Below are 22,633 nucleotides of genomic sequence, written 5' to 3'. Positions count from 1 at the left end.
TCCTCAGGCTTGGAACAAATGAGGAATGGAAAGCAAAGAATGGACCGTGAGAATGTAGCCTCAGAGTGGTACCCTTTTAGAATAAAGCAAACAAAGGCATTTCAGTGTCCAGCTAGTGGAGGATTATTTAGCGGGGATGGGCCCAGGGACGAGGGAGAAAGAATCAGAGGAGGAGGTGTAGGAATGTACAACCGGCTCTTGGCCTCTGCATGTGTGTCTTAACTAGCGTCAATGTGGCTTTGTTTCCAGGGCTGGCAGATCAACGTGGGAGACTGTATTAAACATTCTAAAACGCTTGGTTCTGAAATTTCAGAATCCTTGGGCATGTCACAGTGATGCCGTTACTGGGTGATATTGCTGTCCAAACCTTGACATATAAAGTGATGTCCTTCATCTCAAAGAAATGTACTCACTGGAGAGGAAAGACTGACCGCAAGAGGGGCAGGTGGGGAAAACTGGGGTGTGAGCTGAGGATGGAACCAGCCAGGCCAGAGTTTCAAATTGGAAAAATATTAGATTGTAGAAGGGACTGGAAAGAAGTTACTAAAGAACACTTTGGACATTTCTTGTTTGTCTTAACTGCCTCCCATCCTCAACACCCTGGATTTGTTCCTCAAGGTTAAAACACTTAGGAAAGATTACAGCACTGATAAAAGAAAACGCAGGGTTGGTGGGAAATAGGGATATGGATATTTACATCCTCTATTGATGGGAATGTACAACCTTTCAGGAGAGCAATTTACAACGTGAGTTAGAAGGCCCCCTGAAATATATGCTCTTTGGCACAGTGATCTCACTTCAGGGAACTTATCCTGAGGAAGGGATAGAATGTGTGCACAAAGATGCATGTGCAGAGTTTTGTTATTGTTGTAAAGTTAATAATAGAAAAAGAGAGAGAGAAAAAAAGGGAAAACCCAGATGAACTATTAGGCAGCTACTAAAAAGAAAGATACAGAAACAATAAAGACACATGGTTATGGACATGAAACCATGTCCAAAATATAGTGTTTGGGGGAAAAAGCAGGTTACTGAGAAGTTTGCATGATATGCAAACTTTTTGTATATGTATTAGAAAAAAATATATATATAGTCTCTAATGTTAACTGTATGCATCTTTATGTGATGGGATTTAGGTGATTTAAATTTTTTTCTCTTGTGCTTTATCTCTATTCTTTTTCCGAAATAATCATACATTATTTTTGTAATTTAAAATTGTGTTTTAAAACATAAAACAGGGACTTCCCTGGTGGTCCAGTGGGTAAGACTCCGTGCTCCCAATGCAGGGTGCCCAGGTTTGATGCCTGGTCGGGGAACTAGATCCCGCATGCATGCCACAACTAAGAGTCAGCATGCCGCAACTAAAGATCCCACGTGCAGCAGCTAAGACCCAGTACAGCCAAAATAAATACATAAGTAAATAAATATTAAAAAACAAACAAACAAAAAAAGCCCCACTAGAACTGCTTCCCTCGTCTTGAGGTTTAGCAGCAGGAATTCATCCTCCAGGACTCTAAGGGAGGTGTGGGCTGTCCTTCCATGAGGATGATTTCAGTTTCCACTACGCCTAACTGGGCAGATTAATTAGAATTTCTGTTCCAAGACCAAGATGACAAAAGGATGTTTGAAATATTTACCGTTTTTCATAATCTGTTTTTCTAACAGCTAGGCTGCTAATCTGGGTTCAGAATCTCAGATTCTGTTCATTTGTGGGATGACTTAAATGCCTTATCATTTGATATTGTGGCAAGAGCACGGGAACCATAATTGGAGGGGCTGGTCCAGTGTAGACTAGTATCTACTAGCTGTGTCACCTTGTTAAGAAGTCACAAGACCTCTGTGAACCTCATTTTTACCACCTATAAAATGGGAAAGGCTGCTTATGTCATGAAGCTGTTGTAAAGATTAAATGAGGTAGTGAATGTAAAAAGTGCTTTGAAACAAACATACTGCTTGTATTTAATTTAAAATAAAGAATTAATTTTAGAGGAAAAGGAAGTCAATGCCTTTGGTTGAGCTGGATGAAACAAGGTCATTTAACTTAGGGTCCAAAGAGCCCTCCCTTCTTATTTTTATTAAAGTATTACCCATATCAAGTAACACTCCAAGGCTTCAAAATTGGGACAATTTTGAGGGTGGAAGGGGCAATGGTAACAAAATTATGCCAGACTATCAAGGATAAATTGGGACTGTCCCAGACAAACCCTACTCATAAAAAACAGATCCTCTGCTTGTCCCTACCCACTCTGATTCCCATTCCTCAGAGGCAACTGCCTTCAATTCTATTAAGCATTTTTTTCATGTTTACTTCTGTATTTCCTAATAATAGGTTTCCACTGCTCTTCTTGATTTTTCCATTTTATACATTATCTATTGATTTCTTACCATGGAAGATGAAGAATGATCTCTTTTATACCCTCCATTCACACACCATTTCCCGCCCCTCATTCCCAACGTGATTATATTACATATTCACTTTTATATTAATGTGTCCATATAAATCTTGTTCATGACTGAACCACATCATTTATATTTCTTCTTGTGCAATTGTTCATTTTTCCTGAAGTTAATAATTAACTCAAATTTTGGTTGGTTCTATTTTCTAGGGCCCTGTCCACTTATTCATTCCCAAACTCTCTTGTCTGAACTATCAAATTACTCAAATGGCTAATCTATCAATTCCATGTTTTATTGGAAATAAACCTTCTGTCCTTGGTCCTCCTGCTCTAGGCTAGACTTGTTACCTTGCAGACCAATTACGCAGCTATTGCAATAGCTATGTAGTCATTCCAGGACTACCCTTCACTTCTCTTCCATGTTGGATCCTGTTTTTTTGATCCTGGTTACACTTTATTTCACTCCCTTGTTTGCATGGGACACAACTACAGTGATTTAGTAAGAAAGTGAACTTTGGAGACCTTACACACCTAAAAATTCCTTTATTCTACTCTTATTCTTTTTTTTTCCCCCAAACTTAAAAGACTTGGAAGACTATTACCAAAACCTCCTTAATACCCTTCACCAATTCACCAGTTGTCAACATTTTTGCTGTACTTGCTTTATCATGTCTTTATTTTGAATATGTAAATTTTTTTTCTTAAACCACTTAGGAGTTAGTTGGCAGTTACTCTTCCTATTTGAATGATAGTCTGGCCAAGTAGAGACTTCTAAATTGGAAATCATTTCCCCTCAGAATTTTGAAGGCATTGAACCACTGTCTTATGGCTTCTGTTGTGACTGGACCGTTCTCTCTGTAACTTGACTCTTCTTTTCATCCTTGGTGTTCTGAACTTTTACGATGATGTGCTTTAGTGCAGGTCTCCTTTCCTTCATTGTGTTGAGCGCTCAGTGGCCATTTCAATGGGGCAACTCGTGACCTTCAGTTGGGAAACTTTTCAATAATTTCTTCTGTCCATTTTCTCACTTTTGTGGATCTCCTACTAGTGAGATATTGAAACTCCTAAATCAATCCTATAATTTTATTCTCTTCTTTCTCCAGTTTTCCTCTCTTTGCTTTTTGTTCTACTTTTCCGGAGATTTCTTCAAATTTATCTTTCACCCCTTCTAGTGAATTCTTAACTTTGTCTATCATTTTTTAATTTTCAAAGGCTCTTTCTTGTCACAGGGATGTGCCTTTTCTATAGCACCCTGTGCTTTTTGTTTTGTGTATGCAATACATTCTCGTATCTCGCTGAAGATAGTGGCTTCCCCCCTAAGGTTTCTTTTGCTCTTTGGATCAGGGTTCATTTTCTGTTTGTTTGTTTTGGACTTCATCTTTCACGTTAGAAGCTCACCTTAACTACTTGGTAATTCTTGACTCTCTCTCCTTGTTCGTAAGTTCATAAATGTGAGGTACTAAAAAGCTCATTGCAAGTTCTCTGAGAGTGACTGGGGCTCACTTAGGGTGAATAATGATCAGGGCCCAGCCATTTCACTAGAAGGATCTGTAAGTCTTTCCTCTTGGGCTGTTCGTTTTTGTCAGAGAGGAATCCTGCCTGGAAAGTACAGGTTTCACTGTCAGCATCCAGGGACTGAGTGGGAGGAGGAGGCTGGGGAATATCAAGTCTCAGCCCTTAGGCTTGAACTTAATACTACGGGTTTCCGTGACGTTCCTCACCTCCCTCACATAGCTATGTCCATATTTTCAAGTCCAGAGCCTCTTTGTTCACTTCAGGAGGTAAATGTCACATCCTCCTCTGGGCTGGGAGAGGGGAAAGTGCCTGGTTGCACCGGGTTCAACTATATCTGATGAAACTTTTAGCAAATCCTCTAGTTTTCAGCCCCGCCCAACACCCTGGGCTTCCAAAGTGCTGTGTTTCCAATTTCTGGACTTTTCCTGGGTTCTCTGGCACCAGCTGTTTAGTATGGCAGAGGTAGTGCCACAGATCCACCACACCACTGCCTCTTTCCAGGAGTCTAGGCAGACCAGCTTGTAGACTTTCTTGCGGGTAGATTGGGTAAGTGACTGAATTCTGGCCAGTGGGAGTCAAGCGGAAGTGATGTGCACGCCTTCTAGACCTGGCCCTCATAAACGGCCTTGAGCCCTCTCTAGATTGGGTGGCCAGGGAGAGGGGTGGGCCCAGAGAACAGCCTGAGACCTTTACCTTGGGGCCCCTGGGATTTGTTCTTCTCTTCTGCCTCTAGTTTTTGCCCATAGAGCTCTCTGCCTCCAAGACACAATCAATTCCACAAGCCAGAGGAGCAAAAGTGGGGCTGGCAGGGACCTCAGAATGGTAGACAGGGAGCATGGGAAAACGAATCCCAACATTTGCTACTTTACCTGCTGGTGGGGGCCAAGGAGAGTGGCAGATAAAGACAAAGGAAATAACCCCCTTTTCCTCACTTTGTTCTCTAACTCCATTATCGAGAACACATTTTGGTACAAAAATGGTAAAAATGGCTAGAAATGGTTAAAAAAAGAAAGGCTAGAAATCTTAAGTCCTATGGGTAGATTGAGTAGATAGATTGGGTGTTTATCATTGTATGTCTGGTTGATACACCCAGCTAAGCACAGATTTGAGGCAGGTAAGGGAGCAGTTTTAAGTCTATCTCCTGTGCGTAAATGTATTTGAGATTTCTTATTTCAGGGACGTAAATGTTCACTTCATGAGTAACTAATAATAAAAAGGATGATGTGGGTAGAGCAGCTCACCCTCCGGCAATTTCTCCTGGGAGCTCTTTGCCACATACACACTGTTGTGAGGTGATGCCAGGCAGTGCATACATCCACCCCCTGAAACCTGCTGTCCCCCTGGCTTCTCCCCTCTCTGCCCATAGATCCTCTGCCCTTTCTGGACTCTCTCCTCCCATACTTCCCACCCCTGCACAAGCCCCCTACCTGAGGAATCTCCTAAACAATTAAACAAAGTTAACTTAAAATTTATAGGATCTATTTCTTTATTACCAGACTAATAGGTTTACATTTTGAAAGTTTACTATTGGACGGTGTACAGTGATGTATTTATAGCTGATCTGAATATGGCATTTATGATCATTAAAAAAGAAGAGTTGAGACCTCCCTGGTGGCGCAGTGGTTAAGAATCCGTCTCCAGGGCTTCCCTGGTGGCGCAGTGGTTGAGAGTCTGCCTGCCAATGCAGGGGACACGGGTTCGAGCCCTGGTCTGGGAGGATCCTACATGCCGCGTAGCAACTAAGCCCGTGAGCCACAACTACTGAGCCTGCGCGTCTGGAGCCCCTGCTCCGAAACAAGAGAGGCCGCGATAGTGAGAGGCCCGCGCACCGCGATGAAGAGTGGGCCCTGCTTGCCGCAACTGGAGAAAGCCCTCGCACAGAAACGAAGACCCAACACAGCCATAAATAAATAAATAAATAAAATTAAAAAAAAAAAAAAGAAAAAGAATCCGTCTCCAATGCAGGGGACACAGGTTCGAGCCCTGGTCCGGAAGATCCCACGTGCCATGGAGCAAATAAGCCCGTGCACCACAACTACTGAGCCTGCGCTCTAGAGCCCGCGAGCCACAACTACTGAGCCCATGTGCCACAACTACTGAAACCCATGCGCCTAGAGTCTGTGCTCCACAACAAGAGAAGCCACTGCAGTGAGAAGCCTGTGCACCACAACGAAGAGTAGCCTCCGCTCGCCACAACTAGAGAAAGTCCGTGTGCAGCAACAAAGACCCAACGCAGCCAAAAGTAAATTAATTAATTAATTTTAAAAAAAATGAGAGAGAGAGAAGAGTTAAGATCAAGCCCTAGGCATGGAGCTACCTAATTACATTTTTTTTTTTTCCTGTGAGAAAATCAGACTTGCCTGAGTGCCTTCTCCAGGAACATCCCCTGCTGTGATTGTGAGAACTGCCCGTCCAGTCCTTTCTCTGTGGACAGGACCCTGTTGACTGACTATGACCACAGCTTTGGTACCACATTGTGTTTTCCAGTGCACTAGGCCATTATCTGCAGGAATAAGCAACGTCCCAAAGTGATATTCAGGGATCTGTTTGGCACTCAAGCTGGAATCTTCAAAAGGAGGAACCTCTTTTCACCAGAGACATACCTACAGAACCTGGCTTTCAACAAAGCTGAGAGGAATGCACCCTGGCAGGGCAGCACTGCTTTGCATGTTGCTGTCCATTTAATACACAGCCCTTCTCCCCTGGCCAGCCAGCGGCCAGCAGTCACCGGTGCCCTCATCTTCCAACACCAGGAACAGCGAGCAGGAGGACTCTGTACAAACACTTTGACGACAAAGGTAAATACGTGTGGAATAAGCAAATAGTAAGTCACCTTTCCTCCTGGGGTAAACTGTTCCCTTCTCTGATCACCTGAAGCTACAATGACACGTGGTCAGACCATGGGACAGCTGGCATTGCTGCAGAGTTTTCCCGCCCAGGACAAAATGAAAATGCAAGCCCTTTGTTCAAAAAGCAGGAAAAAAAAGTGCCATAAGGGGTACTATATAAAGCTTTTCCTTTCTCCCCCCCCCCCCCCCCGCTCTCTTGACTTATTACAGTGGTTTTTAATTTGCAATTTAATGTAACTCTCCCTTGGGCAGGGGACATTCACAGGGTAGGTGCAGGTCCTCACAGGCATTTGGACCTCCTCTGGACCGCCCCCCTTCATTGGTGGCCTCCACCCCCCGCCACCAGCAGCAGATGGTGCGTCCTGAAAGAACTGCAACTCAGCACCGGGACGTGCTCATACCTGGACTGGGGGTGGGCAAGAGGCATGATCTCAGCGACTTGTCCCCCAGCCCTCTGCAGACCTGAGCCCAGGGCCCCACTGAGGGAGGCAGCAGAACATGGAAATGCCCCCCAGTGGGAAGGGCAGTCGTGGAGAGGGAGAGACTGGGCACCAGGCAATGGAGGGCCAGCTGCCAGGAAGCGGGGAGCTGACAGCAGGCAGACCGCGTGTAAGCTGAAGGCTCCAAGGCCTCGGCACATGCTCCAGCGTTCATCAGACCTCACTTATAAAACACAAAGCCAAAGAAAAAATTATTTAGAATTTCAAGATGGCAACTGCAGAGCATTAAACTCCAAGCACCCACAGGATCCCTCTGAACCTGGGGTCCTGAGCCTCTGCTTTGTTGACACACCCATGAAGCCAGCTGTGTGGGACAGAATTATTGAAATCAGTGAAGGTCCAGAAAATTCTTTATTTTTTATCACATTTGTGGCATGCATAGGCTGCTGTAGATGGTTTTATTTCTGTACGTAACACTTCCTGGACGCCATCTGCAAGGCTTAGCTCCTACCCTTATCAGCTATTCTCTGGCATATTACAGCCCCTCTCTAAGCCTTATCTCTAAAACAGAAATAAAACAATGATCTCATAAGATTGTTATGAGGGTTTAATGAAGTAAAGCTGATAAGGCACTAAGCCCAGTGACTGGCACATGTTGTGTACAAATGGACATACGTACATATGTGTATTTACCCATGTACATGACACCCATACATCTCTGCTATGACGCACAGGGACAGTACCAGAGTACATAGAAGGTACATAATAAATCTATGTTTTGGACAAAGAACATGGATAATAGGAACATTTTTAAAATGTCAATCTGGCTAATGAATGCTTTAGGTGAAATGCAATGCAAATATAAGTTGATTATTTAAAGAAGAAAGAAGAAAGCAGAAAAGCTTTTTTCAAAAACTCAAACCTGTTTTGATGGGATAATTCAAAAACTAAGTGCAACTGAATTAAGGACATGGAGAAAATGAAGAACGTCCTGAAAACCTTGGTAAATCTGATTTCAGAATGAAAATAGGAAAGATGAAAGAAGTTGGAGCTGGAGAGCATGGAGAAGAGAAGGATAAGAGAGAACTTTAAAATAGCAATATTGCTTTCAATTAAAAGTGAATATTTTGTTATAAAAGTAGTATGTTTATTATAGAAAACAGGTATCAAAAAGACGAAAATCTAAAATATGCACAATCCCACTATTCTCACACAACAAACAAGTTTGTACCAGTTGATTATCCTACTGTAAATACAGGTTTGAGCATACTGGGCATTTGCATTTTTAAAAGTATTTGCCAATTTTACATCTGAAATGGCATCTCATTGCTGTTTTGATTTAAATTACTTCTTTGAATAATAAATTACTTCTTTCTCATCTTGTAAGTTTATTGTTCATATATATATTTGTGTGTGTGTGTGTGTGTGTGTGTGTGTGTGTGTGTGTATTTTTTTGGCCGTGAAGCACTGCACGCAGGATCTTACTTCCCCGACCAGGGATTAAATACATGCCCTCGGCAGTGAAAGCGTGGAGTCCTAACCACTGTACTGCCAGGGAATTCACTGTTTTTCTTTTAAATAATCAGAAATATTTTAAAATGCATTTAAAAAGTACAGATAATAATATAGCATACAGTATTTCTATGTGTTTTTCAGAAAGAAAGCCTGTTAGGTGTGAGATGGGGGCTGTATTAACACAATCTGCCATGTTGCTAAAAAAAAGTTAAATGTTTGTCTTTCTTACATACTGATATGCAAATGTTTTTTGTATGTTAAGGTGCTAACCTTTTTTCTATGACATAGAGCTTTTGCTTTAATATTTTTGACTGAAATGAACAAAAGGAAATTAGTTTAAATTAAAAAAAAATTTTTTTAGTTGGATATGAGAAACAATTTCCTGATGATGAAGAGAATAAATGCAGGAGAAGGAATTTGTCATTATGGAATCTCTGACCCACCATCTCTCTTCTATGATTCACCTTAAACTTAATTGGCTAGGAGACAGAAGCTAGACCAAGTGGTTGTTCACATTTTCCTAGATTCTAGGAAGCACGAATTTCAAAATTAGTAGGAAAAGTTCTGGGTTACATGGCTAATTTGACTTAATGTGTGTTTTCTTCACCATTGTAAGCAGAATAGCTGTATCTTTGCAGGTCTTCTGAGTAAGAGCTGCTAAGCCCACTGTTGTTTGGTGGTTCTGCAAATGAATGTGAATTCTATTATATAACAACTGGGACAAGTGTTCCATTTATAAACAATCAGCATGCTTACTGCTGAGTATGGTACTCTTTAGAATTATACAAAAATATTCTCTCTCCTTTCAGGCATGTGGTAAGAATGTTCTTTTCTGCCCCCTTGGAGTTAGGTGAGGTCATGTGACTTTCACTGGCCAATGAAATATGACAGGAAGTGACATTTTCACTTCTGGGCCCAAGTTAAAAAAAAATTTTATATATAGTTTACTGTATGTCCATTATACAGATTAAGTTTATATGTAAATAAATTTTACTAAAGTTTATATATAAAGTTTATAATAAACTACATATGTTTAAAGTGTACCGTTTTTACATGTGTAATCATCACTACAGTCAAGATAGTGAAGATATCTGTCACCTCCAAAAGTTTTCACTTGTGCTTTTCTAATCCCTCCCTCCCACACCTCCTTGTCCCCTATCTCCAAGCAGTCATCAATCTCCTTTCTGTCACTATAGATTAGTTTTGAATTTTCCACAGTTTAATCATATAGTATGTACTCTGTTTTGGCTGTCTTCTTTCACTCTGCATGATAATTTTAAGATTTATCCATGTCATTATATGTAGCAATGGTTCATTCTTTTTTATTGCTGAGTAGTAATCCATTTTATGGATACGCCATGGTCTGTTTATCCATTTACCTGCTGATGGACAGTTGAGGTGTTTCCAGTTTGGGGCTATTACAAATAAAGCTTCTGTAAACATTTGTGTACAAGTCTTTATATGGTCGCAAATTAATTTTTCTCTTGAGTAAATACTTAGGAGTGAATTGGGTGGATCATATGGTCATTGTATGTTCAACATCTTAAGAAACTGCCGAATTGTTTGGTTGTAATATTGACATTGTCACCATAAGTTCACAAGAGTTTTAGTTTCTCCACATCTTCATCAACACTTGGTATGACAAGTCTTTTTAATTTTAGTTATTCTAATAGCTAAGTAGTGTTATCTCATTGTGGGGTAATTTTTTTGAATTTTTGAATTTTATTTTATTTATTTTTTATACAGCAGGTTCTTATTAGTTATCTATTTTATACATATTAGTGTATACATGTCAATCCCAATCTCCCAATTCATCTCACCACCACCACCCACCCCCCGCCACTTTCCCCCCTCTCATTGTGGTTTTAATTCACATTTCCTAATGACAATGATATTAAGCATCTTTTCTTATGTTGCCATCTCTGTACCTTAACTTGTCTGTTCAAATCTTTTAGTCAGTTTTTATTGGTTTATTTGTTATCTTATTTTTGCATTTTGAGAGTATATATTCTGGAATCAGATATATGTTTTGCAAAGATTTTTCACAGTGTGTGTCTTGTCTTTTCATTATCTTAAGAGTGTCTTTTAAAGAGCAGAAATTTTAAATTTTAACTAAGCCCAATTAATCAACTTGTTCTTTTATGAATTGTGTTTTTGATGTTATGTCTGAGAAATCCTTGCCTAACCCAAAGTCAAAAAGATTTACTCCTACCAAAAAAAAAAAAAAAAGATTTACTCCTGTTTTCTTCTAATAGTTTTATAGATCTATGCTTTTATATTTAGGTCTATGACCCATTTTGAGTTAAATTTTGCATGTGGTGTGAGTTATGGATCTAAGTTCTTTTTTTTTTATGTATATACAATTGTTCAAGTACAATTTGTTGAAAAGACTATTTATTCTCCACTGCATTGTGCCTTTGTCAAAAACCAGTTGTCCAGATATATGTATGAGTTTATTTCTGGACTTCCTATTTTGTTCCATTGATTTATTTCTCTATCTTTATGCTAATACCACACTGTCTTCATTACTGTAGCTTTATAATAATTATTGAAATCAGGCAGTGTTATACCTTGAAATTTGTATGTCTTTTTCCGGGTGGTTTGGCTATTCTTTGCAGTTCCATAAAAGTTTTAGCATCAGCCTGTCAATTTCTACAAAAAGTCCTGTTGGGAGTTTGACTTTAATTGCATTGAGTCTATAGATTAATTCAAGGACAGTTGACATCTTTATGATACTGCGTCTTCAGATCCATGAACAAGGTATATCTTTCCATTTATTTAGGTCTTTTAAAATTTCTTTCAGCAATATTTTGTAGTTTTAGTGTACAGATCTTTTACTTCTTCTGTTAAGTTTATCACTAAGTATTTCTTTTTTATGCTATTGTATATAGTAATGTTTTTATATTCAAATTTCTGATTATTTGTTGCTACTACAGAGAACTACAATTGATTTTTGTATATTGAACTTGTATCCTGCAACTTTACTGGTCTCAATTATTAGTTCCAATAGCTTTTAAAAAAGATTCCATCATATTTTGTACATAGGTGATTATGTCATCTGAAAATAAAAACAGTTTGAATTCTTCCTTTTCAATTTGCATACCCTTTATTTCTCTTTCTTGTCTGATTGCACTGGCTAGAACCACTCCAAGTTTTGAATTAAAGTGATAACAGCAGACATTCTTACCTGGTTCCTGATCTTACGAGGGAAGTATTTAGGTTTTCACCATTAAGTATAATGGTAGCTGTAGGCTTCTTTAGATGACCTTTATGAAATTGAGGAAGTTCCCTTCTAATTTTAGCTTACTGAGAGTATTTATCAGAAATGAATGTTGGGTTTTGTTTAGATAAGCTTATGATTTTTATTTTTAGTTTGTATGTTGAAGTATATATATTTTTTGACTTTTTTTTTTTTTTTTTAGCTGAGTCATGCAGCATGCAGGATCTTCCCCCACCAGGGATGGAACCTGTGCCCCCTGCATTGGGAGCCTGGAGTCTTAGCCACTGGACCAGCAGGGAAGTCCTGTTGCAGTACTGATATATTGATTGATTTTTAAATGTTAAACAGACTTTCTAAGTCCTGGTTCCAGGATATACCTCATTTGATCATATCAATATGATGTTTTATACTTTTAATGTATTATTGAATTCAATTTGCTAACATTTTGTATAGAATTTTTGTTCATGAGGGATTTTGGTCTATACTGTAATGCCTTTGTCCTGTTTCATTTTAAAGATAATCCTGGCCTCTTAGAATGGGCTGAGAGCTATTCTCTTCTCTGATATTTTTGGAAGAGTTTGTATAGAATTGGTATTATTTCTTCTTTAAGTGTCTAATAGAATTCACCCATGAAGTCATCTCAGCCTAGAGTTTCTTTGGAGGAGAGTTTTGAATTATGCCACTTTCCTAAATAGATATAGTGCTATTTGGATTATTTATTTCTTCTTGAGTGAGCTTTGGTAATTTTTGTTTTTAAAGGAAATTGTCTATTTCATCTAAGTTGTCATATTTATTACCATAAAGTTGTTCATAATAATTCCTAATTGTCTTTTAAATATACGTAGAATCTGGGGCTTCCCTGGTGGCACAGTGGTTAAGAATCGGCCTGCCAATGCAGGGGACACGGGTTCGAGCCCTGGTCCAGCAAGATCCCACATGCCATGAAGCAACTAAGCCTGTGTGCCACAACTACTGAGCCTGCGCTCTAGAGCCCGTGAGCCACGACTACTGAAGCCTGCGTGCCACAACTACTGAAGCCTGCGCACCTAGAGCCTGTGCTCCACAACATGAGAAGCCATTGTAATGAGAAGCCCCTGCATGGCAACAAAGAATAGCCCCTGCTTGCCACAACTAGAGAAAGCCCGTGTGCAGCAAAGAAGACACAACGCAGCCAATAAATAAATAAACAAATAAATAAATGAAATAAACAAATATATAAAAAATATATATGTAGAATCTGAAGTGATATCACCTCTCTCATTCTTAATATTTTTCATTTATATATTCTTTTTTCCCTAATAAGTCTGGCAAGAATTTTATCAACTTATTGATTTTCTCAAAGAGGCATCTTTCACTTTCATTGATTTCTCTATTGTTTTCCTGTTTCTATTTTATTGATTTATACTTTGATCTTTCTTATTTGCTTCCTTCTGCTTACTTTGGGTTTAATTTGCTTTTATTTTTCTAGTGTGTTAAGATCATTGATTTGAAATCTTTCTTCTATTCTAATATAGGTGTCTGATGTTATAAATTTCTCCCTCAAAATTGCCTTAGGAGTATCCTACAAATTCTGATTTGTTTTATTTTTATCAGTTCAAAATAAGTTTTAATTACCCTTTTAATTTATTTTTTCACCCATGTATTATTTAGAAGTGTGTTTTTTAGTTTCCAAATATTTGGAGATTTTTCTGAGAATATTCTGTTATTAATATCTAATTTAATTCCATTATGGTCAAAGAACATAATTTGTATAGCTTGTGAATTGTGGTAGGAAAATTACAGCTTAGTGTCAACCAAAGGGAAACTATTATTTCTCAGGAAACCCTCACAGCCAACCAAAGTTGCTGTAATCATCTATTGATAGTTCCCAGTTTAATTCAAGTCGACAAATATTTGTTGAACAGTGATTATATATGCTCAAGTCCAAAAATAAAGTTCCAAAAATAAGGAAAGTAGAGTGCCTGATCTCAAGGAACTTACAATCTAGATATGAACTACTGATACTAGGAAAGACATGGTAAAATCAAAAAGTAGATTAAACAAAGAAAAAGAGGGGTTCAAGGAAGGGAAGAACTGAGAATGGCTTCACATAGGAGGTGGGCCTTAAGAAGGGTGTTGAAAGAAGTGTTCAAGTTTGACAGGTGGAGATGGTGGGATGGTCCTCCAGGCAGAGGAAACAGCATAAGCTCAGAGACAAGAAAACACAGTGCATGCTTGGGGAACTTCACTTTGACTGAAGGTTAGGGGAGTGGTGGGAGATAAGGGGAATATTTTATAAGACTCTGAGGTCTTTATACTTAGATGAATAAGGATTTGGGTGACATTAAGATTTTTTGAGCCCAAAAGTTATTTTCCTTCACCCACCACACTTGCTCTATCAAGTCCTGGTGGGACTCCATCCATCATAGAGCTCTGGAAAACGTCAAATGGTTGGATTACATCCTTGACTCCCTTGCTTAAAAACCCTTCATTGGATCCCCACTGTACTTAGAATAAAATCAAAACTTCTTTTCAGACCCTGAATGGTCTGCCTTCTGACTATCTCACCTTCTACCGTCGCTTTTTAACTTTATTCACTACATTCTACCTCCCTCATCTTTCTCTCGCTTCCTGAAACATAATTAGGGTTTCTTGCACTCAGGACCTTTGCAATTTCTTTCTTCTGCCTTGAACACTTTCCCAGTTCTTTGCATGGTATGGCAGGAAACCTCTAAGATGGCCCCAATCATCCCTGCCTCTTGGTATTCACACCTTTGTGTTATCCCCTCCCCTAGAATATGGTTTGGATTTAGTGACATGCTTTTAGCAAATAAAATGGAATACAGGTGATGGGTTACAAAAGGAAGGTGGTTCTCATTTGGGGTACACTCGCTCTCTCTCATTCTCTGGCTCACGCTGAGGGAAGTCAGCTGCCTACTGTGTGGTACCCTATGGAAAGGCCCTCATGGTGAGGAACTGATGTCTCAGGCCAACAGACAGCAAGGAGGCCTTCCAACAACCACGTGGGTCAGGTTGTAATCTGATCCTCCCCCAGAAGAACCTTGACTTGACTGTAGGCCCAGCTAATACCTGGATTTTAACCTTGTGGGAGACCCTGAGCCAGAGACATCCAGCCAATCCATGCCTGGATCACTGACCCACAGAAACCATGAAGTAATAAATGTTTGTTGTTTTAAGCTGCTACGTTTTGAGGTAATTTCCTATGCAGCAATAAGTGACTACAAATGGCTGGCTCAGTCTCATTCTTCATGGCTTACCTCAAGTGTCACCTCCTCAGAGAAGCCTTTCCTAACTAGCCTGGCTAAAGTGACTTTCTTCCTGACCTGTCTCTTCCCAAAGTCACTTTCTAATATAATGTCCTGTTTTCTTTTTTCCATAGAGCTTATTACCATCTTTAAGAAATCATTTACTTGTGTGTTGTCTGACATCCCACAACTAGAATGTAAACTCCTTAAGGGTAAGGCTGTTGCCTGACTTGTTCACTGCTCTATCTCCAACACCTAGAATGATGCCTGGTTCAGACCCTTGTTGAATAAATGTAAGAGAGTAACAATGCTGCATTATTTGCTCCAGAAACTTCCTTGTGTTTAGCAGAGCCAAATCTTATGAACCGAGCATAATCTGTGCTTTGATAAGAACTTTGACAGCCAACAAAGCCTGGGGCTCTTTTCAGGTTTTAAAACAAGATGTGCTTTTACTTTATGATCAGGGAAGTAACTTGCCAGAGTCACAAAGTTAGTAAGCCGTGGAGCTGGGATTCAAACTGAGATCTATCCTAGTTCAAAGCCAATGCTGCTGCAAAAAGTTACAACTATTTAAAACAAAATAGATAACAGGAGATAAAGATCAACGGGAAGCCAGAAGAATATTTTACAGGAAATCATGTAATGGTTCATGAACAGTTGAAGTGGAAGACAGCATGGGACCCTGGGCTTACTTAGAAAACTCCTGTGTATTAAAAGGACCAAATGGGGAGCAGCCTAACCATGAAGGGTGTGTGGGAAAAAGTCACCTGTCACAGTAAAAGTACCCACACTACCTCGTCGCTTGCTGTCCAGCCTCCCACTCCAGGTGGTTTTGCAGGTGCAGGTGTCTGACCCTCTCCCAGGGGACTTTGGGTCCTGCAGTAGATTTGTGTGAGTCTTGCGAATTTTGCTACTCTGACAACTCAAGGTGCAATGCCTAGCAGGGACTATAAGATGTAGTACATTACAAAATAATTAAAGCCACACCATTGCCCACCTCTTCCCCTACCCTCTCCCGCCCTCAGTCTCCCCAGCAACAGCAAGAGTGAAACATATCAAGGATGCCATGTTCCTGGCAAGAGCTCTCAGAGGGCTTTGCGTTCATGTCTCAGCTCTGCCATGTTCCACTGAACACTAGTGGTGGAACCTTGAGCAACATACCTCTTGTGCATTTCAGAAGCTCTCAGCCTCACCTCTTATTTTGGCCATTGATGAAATGACCAGTTCTATGCAAGTCTAGATGGTGTAGCCTGATAGCATCTAAGCTACATGCCTCTTGATTTCAGTCCTGGGGCTTTTCTGACATGCCTTGTGGTATGGCTACAGGACTCCTCTCAGCTCTCACTCATGTGCAGCTTGGAAATACAGAACTTTATGTACGATGGGGCAAATGCTGACTAATGGAATGGGGCTGGAGGTAGCTGATGTACAAATTTGTCTTCTGTCTTCCTTGGCTGGAAAATTCTCAGAAGATCCCATGGAATCAAGCAACCAGTCTCTGCGATGCTGGTCATCTCAATACACATCCCTATGTTGGTTTCCTTTCCTTCCCATTTCACTCCCTTCCTCCCTCACTCCTGCCCCTGGGATCGTTTTCCCAATTAAACTACTCACCCAAAAGTTTTTGTCTTGGGCTTTGCTTTTGGGGAAGCACAGATTATTTAATCTCTCTGTGCCTCAGGTCATCATCTGTAAAATAGGGAACATTTGTGTCAATTTTACAAGGTTTGTATGAATGTAAATTAATAATCCATGAAAAGCATGTAGGAGACTGCCTGCTACACAGCAAGCGTACTATAAATTCCAGCTATCGCTGTTGTTGAAAAAAAAGGGAGCTTCCAAGTGTATATGGAAAACCCAACTTGTCCCTAGCTCTGAGAAGAATCCATCTCAGTATGAAACATCTTTATTTTCTTCCCCAAACTTTCAGCTGGATGTTATATGCTATTCTACTGAAAGCAAACAAAAGAGAGAAGGATCTAGAGGTGCTCCATGTAGAAAATTGGCACTGATGAAGTCAAAGACAAAGACGTTGGGGAATTTTTTCCCCCAAATTTAATAACCTGGGGATTGTCAGCATTGAACAGAATTTATTTAAAGGTCACATATGCATGCGACTCTGAGATGTCTTTTGCGGGGGGATATTCTCAAATGGGGATATATGGCTAGTGTTTACAGTCATTTTAAGGTATAGGTTTGCAAGTCAGCCCTTTGTGAACTGAATGTGTCCCGTCCCTACTATGCCTGCTCTTTGCTTAGCTACCACAGGTGGTCAGCAGTGTCCTAAACTAGAGAGCCATGGAGAACTATCCCCAAAGACTTCCCCAGGAGTGAACAAAATTCTGAGTATCAGAGTCAGCACTGGCTTTTCTTTCTCTTTCATAGGCCACACCAAATGCAACATCCATATTCCACAGAGCCTTCTGTGGAATGTCTCCCATAGCTGACCTCCTCTTTCCACTCACCTTTACTTTTCCTTACACTTCAGAATTTCTTCAGACATTCCTTGAAATACCTTTCCTCTGTTCTCTATCTGTCCAGGTCAGAACATTCTTTAATCTGCAGCTCTTTCCCTCTCCATGAAGCAACCTCAGATCCATGTCTTGCTAATTCTCCTGCCTCTGGCATGCTGGCTACTGATATCACTCACTTTAGGAGAAAAATCTCTTTGGAAGTTGCTCCCTGTCCTGGAATATGCTCTACTGAGACTAGCTCAAGCCCAGCGTCATCCATTAAGCCACAAGCAGCTGCCTCAGCCCATGCTGACAATCCCCTTTTCTCAACCTCCATCCTAGGCTAAGTCCATACCTCTGAACCACGCATATATGCTTAAACATTTAGTAATACACTTGTATGTGTATGGACTATTCCTTGTCTCAATTTGCTGTGTAGAGAGAGTTTCAAGGCAATGACACAGGGAGGAGGAGCCCAGGGAGAGACCAGTGATCTCCCTGTATTGAGGAGATCAAGCTCAAAGCATTGAAGACCAAAGAGGATAGAGTTTGCAGGACAGAGTATCAAGGAGAGAGAGCTTCACAGAGAGACTACTCTGAAGATTTTTAGAGTGTGCCCTTTGAGTATTGATCAGCACATGTGTGTGAGGAAACTCTGCAAAGCTAGGTAAAGATTCACCCATAAAGATTAGAGGTAAGAGTGCCTGGCATTCACACAGGCTGGAAGACTACCAGGTCATTGGGGAGCTTACAGAGAAGTGTGTTGCCTCAAGAGGGGAATAATTAACTCCAAACTGAGCACTGGTCTGGTCCTATCTGAAAAGTCATGAAAGCAAAACCCAAAAGTATTAGATTGCTTCCAAGTAACTTAACTGCAATCCAGAACAAATCTCAAGAATATCTGTAAGGATCAAAAATATCCACCTGGGGGAAGGGGTTGGGGAGGGAGTTGAATAAGCAGAGCACAGAGGATTTGTTGGGCAATGAAGATACTCTGCCTGATATTATAATGCCTGATATAATGCCATTATACTTTTATCCAAACCCATAGAATGTTCAACATCAAGAGTGAACCCTGGGACTTCCCTGGTGGTCCAGTGGGTAAGACTCCGTGCTCCCAATGCAGGGTGCCTGGGTTCGATCCCTGGTCGGAGAATTAGATCCCGCATGCCGCAACTGAGTCTGCATGCTGCAACTAAGAAGTCCTCATGCCAGACTAAAGATCCTGTGTGGTGCAGCTAAGACCCGGTGCAGCTAGAATAAATAAATAAATAAATAAATAAATAAATAAATAAATAAATAATAAATATTAAAAAAAAAAAAAGAGTGAACCCTAAGGTAAACTATGGACTTTGGGTTATCATGATGTGTAGGTTCATCCTTGGTAAGTGTACGATTTTGGTCAGTGATGTTGAAAATGGGAGAAGCTATGCATGTATGGGGACAGGGGAATATGTGAGAAGTCTCTATCTCTCAGTTTTGTTGTAAACTTATAACTGCCTTAAAAAATTGTCTTTCAAAAAAATCCACCTCCCAACAAGGTGAAATTTACAATGCCTGGCACCCATAGATTGCCAGACATGCAAAGAAGCAGGAAAATATGTCCCATAATGAGGAGAAAAATCAATCAAAAATAAACCAGAACTGACACAGCTGTTAGAATAAGCAGTCAACTAAATTAAAACAGCTATTATAACTGTATTCCATATGTTCAGCAAGTCAAGTAGAGACATGAGGATAGAAAACCATCCAAATTGAACTTACAGAGATGAAAACTACAATGTCCAGGATGAAAAACACACTGGATGTGATTAATTGCAGATTAGACATTACTTAGAAAATGATTAGTGAAGACCCAGCACTAGAAAGTCTCCAATGAAATACAGAGAAAAAAGTGAATTTGAAAAGGAAAAAAGAAAGAGCTATAAGGCAACTTCAAGCCTAATACACATGCAATTGGAGGTCCAGATGAGGTAGAAGGGGAACAAGGGGAGCTCAAAAATGTTTGAAGAAACAATGGCCAAAATTTTTTCAAATTTTGTGAAAATCATAAGCCCACAGATCCAAGATGCTCAATGGACCTTCAAAACAAGAACTATGAAGAAAACTACACTAAAACACATCATAATCAAATTGCTCAAAAACAATGACAAAGAGAAACATCTTAAAAGCAGCCAGGGAAAAAGCTACCTCACAGAGGGGCACATATAAGGAAAGCATTAGTTTTCTTGCCGAAAATAATATGAGATGACAGTGGGAGAATATCTTTAAAGAAATGTAAAAAAAAACAACCAAAAACCTGTCAACCTAGAATATTTTACTCAGTAAAAATATCTTTCAAAAATTAAGGACATAGAGACAGAAAGTAGATTAATGGTTATCAGGGTCTGGGGGGAGGGAAGAATGAGGAGTGACTATTAACGGGTATGGATTTAGGGGAACTGATGAAATATTCTGAAGTTAAATAGTGGTAATAGTTGCACAACTTTGTGAATATACTAAAAGCTACTGAATTATACACCTTTAAAGAGTGAATTTTATGATATCTGAATTACATGTAAATTTTTTTTAAAAACTAAAAAAAAAAAATCATAGACTTTTTTAGACATACAAGAGATGAAAGAATTTATCATGAGCCAAACTACATTCCAAAAAATGTTAAAGAAAATCTTATGAACAGAAGGAAAGTGATACCAGATGGAAATATAGATCTACACAAGGGAATGAAGAAAACTGTAAATGATAACTATATGGTAAATATACGACTTTTTAAAATTTAAATCTCTTTAAAAGATGACTGCTTTTTAAATGAAAATGATGAAATAATAATAAAAATGCATTATGGGGTTTATAACACATATAAGTAAAATAAATATAACAATGATAGCATAAAGAGTGGGAGGTGAAATCACAACATATTCTACAGATATTAAAAGGATAATAAAGGAACATTATAAACATCTTTATGCCAATAAATTCAATAACTTAGAAACAATGGTCAAATGCCTTGAATGACACAAACTACTAAAGTTTATGCAGAAGAAACAGATGGACTGACTAGCCTTATATTTATTAAAGAAACTGAATTTGTAGTTAAAAACCTTCCCACAAAGAAAACTCCAGGCCCAAATAACTTCACTGGTGAATTCTACCAAAATTTAAGAAACAAATAATATCAGTATTATACAAATTCTTTGATATCAAAACCAAAGAAAGACATTACAGAAGAAAACTACAAAACAATATCCTTTATAAACATACCTGCAAAACTTCTAAACAAAATCTTAGTGAATCAAGCCAACAATAAATAAAAAAGATAATACATCGTAAGTAAGTGGGGTTTATCCCAGGAATTCCAGGTTGGTTTAACATTTGAAAATTAGTCAGTGTAATTTGCCATATCAATAAACTCAAAAAGAAAAGTCATATGACCATCTCAATAGATGCAGGAGAAGTATTTGTCAAAATCTAACATTCATTCCTGATAAAAATTCTCAGCAAATGAGGAATAGAAGGGAACTTCCTCATTCTGATAAAGGGCATCTACAAATTCCTACAATACCATCACACTCTATGGTGAAAACGGAATGCTTTTCCTTTCTATTTATAACATCATGCTGGAGATTCTATGCAGTGCAATCAGGCCATAAAAAGAAATAAAAGGCATCCTGATTGGGCAAGAAGAAGTAAAACTGTTTTAATTTGAGATGACATAATAGATGACATGTAGGAAATCCAATATAATATCCCAATTCCATTGTGGGTTTAGAATAAGTGAATTTAGCAAGTTTGTAGAATACAGGATCAACAGACGAAAATCAATTGTCCTACATATTAGCAACAAACAACTGGAAATTGAAATAAAAGTTTCCATTTACAACAACATAAAAAATTGAAAGAGATAATTCTGACAAAAGATATGAAAGACATGCACACTGAAAACTATAAAACATTGTTGAGAGAAACTAAAGAAATTAAAGGACAGAGAGTTCATGGGTCAGAAGACTCAATATTGTTAAGATGTCATTTACCCTCAAATTGATATATAGATTTAATGCAACCTTAACCAAGATCCTATCAGACTTTTTTTATGGTAGAAATGCAAGCTGATTCTAAAATTCATATGGAAATGCAGGGACCTGAAAAAGTGAAAACATCATTGAAAAAGTAGAACAAAGGTAGAGAATTTACATTATCTGATTTCAAAAATTATTATAAAACTACAGTAATCAAGATTGTGTCGTACTGGCACAAAATTAGGAAAATATATTAGTGGAACAGAATAGAGAGTTCAGCAATAAACCTATGTACATATGTGGTACCTAGCATATTGTATGTACTCAATAATGTGATGATGATAAATGATTTTACAGTAGAGCAACGATAGACCAAAAATCAGGTAGACAGAGGGCATAATTGAGAGGATTTAGGATGCAGAGGATGCTTTGCCATATTTTGCCATGTATCTTAGAGAAGTTAAATACAGAGAGCTCTTTTTTTCTAAGAAAATAGCACTACATTTTAATAAAATATTACTGAATTCTGGAGACAGTGAGTGAGGTTTGCAGACCTCATTCTTTTAGCAAATAGGCTAATCTGTTGAAACTAGGGCCAAACTGTCTACATCAGTTGTGAAAACTGTAATTCCTGATAGTTCTGCAGTTGTTTGAGCAGAGATGAGCAGGGTATAAAATTAGAAAACCTGTTTTTTGAAGACATACCTCCTTTACCAGAAAGGCAGACCCACCCACAGTGGAATACTGACTTTAGCTGGCCTGGGAGAAGCAGGTGACAGCTTATTAGAATAGGCAGGGACGTTAACTCTTCACATAATTCTTTTTATTTTTTAAATTTTATTTATTTATTTTTTTGGCTGCACCTCGTGGCATGCAGGATCTTAGTTCCATGACCAGGGATGGAACCCGCGCCCCCTGCAGTGGAAGCACAGAGTCTTAACCACTGGACCACCAGGGAAATCCCGACTCTTCACATAATTCTTACAG

The sequence above is a fragment of the Balaenoptera physalus genome (assembly GCF_965194825.1).
Source record: "Balaenoptera physalus genome assembly, chromosome: 15".
Taxonomy (NCBI): domain Eukaryota; kingdom Metazoa; phylum Chordata; class Mammalia; order Artiodactyla; family Balaenopteridae; genus Balaenoptera; species Balaenoptera physalus.
Note: the sequence above shows the minus strand (reverse complement) of the source record.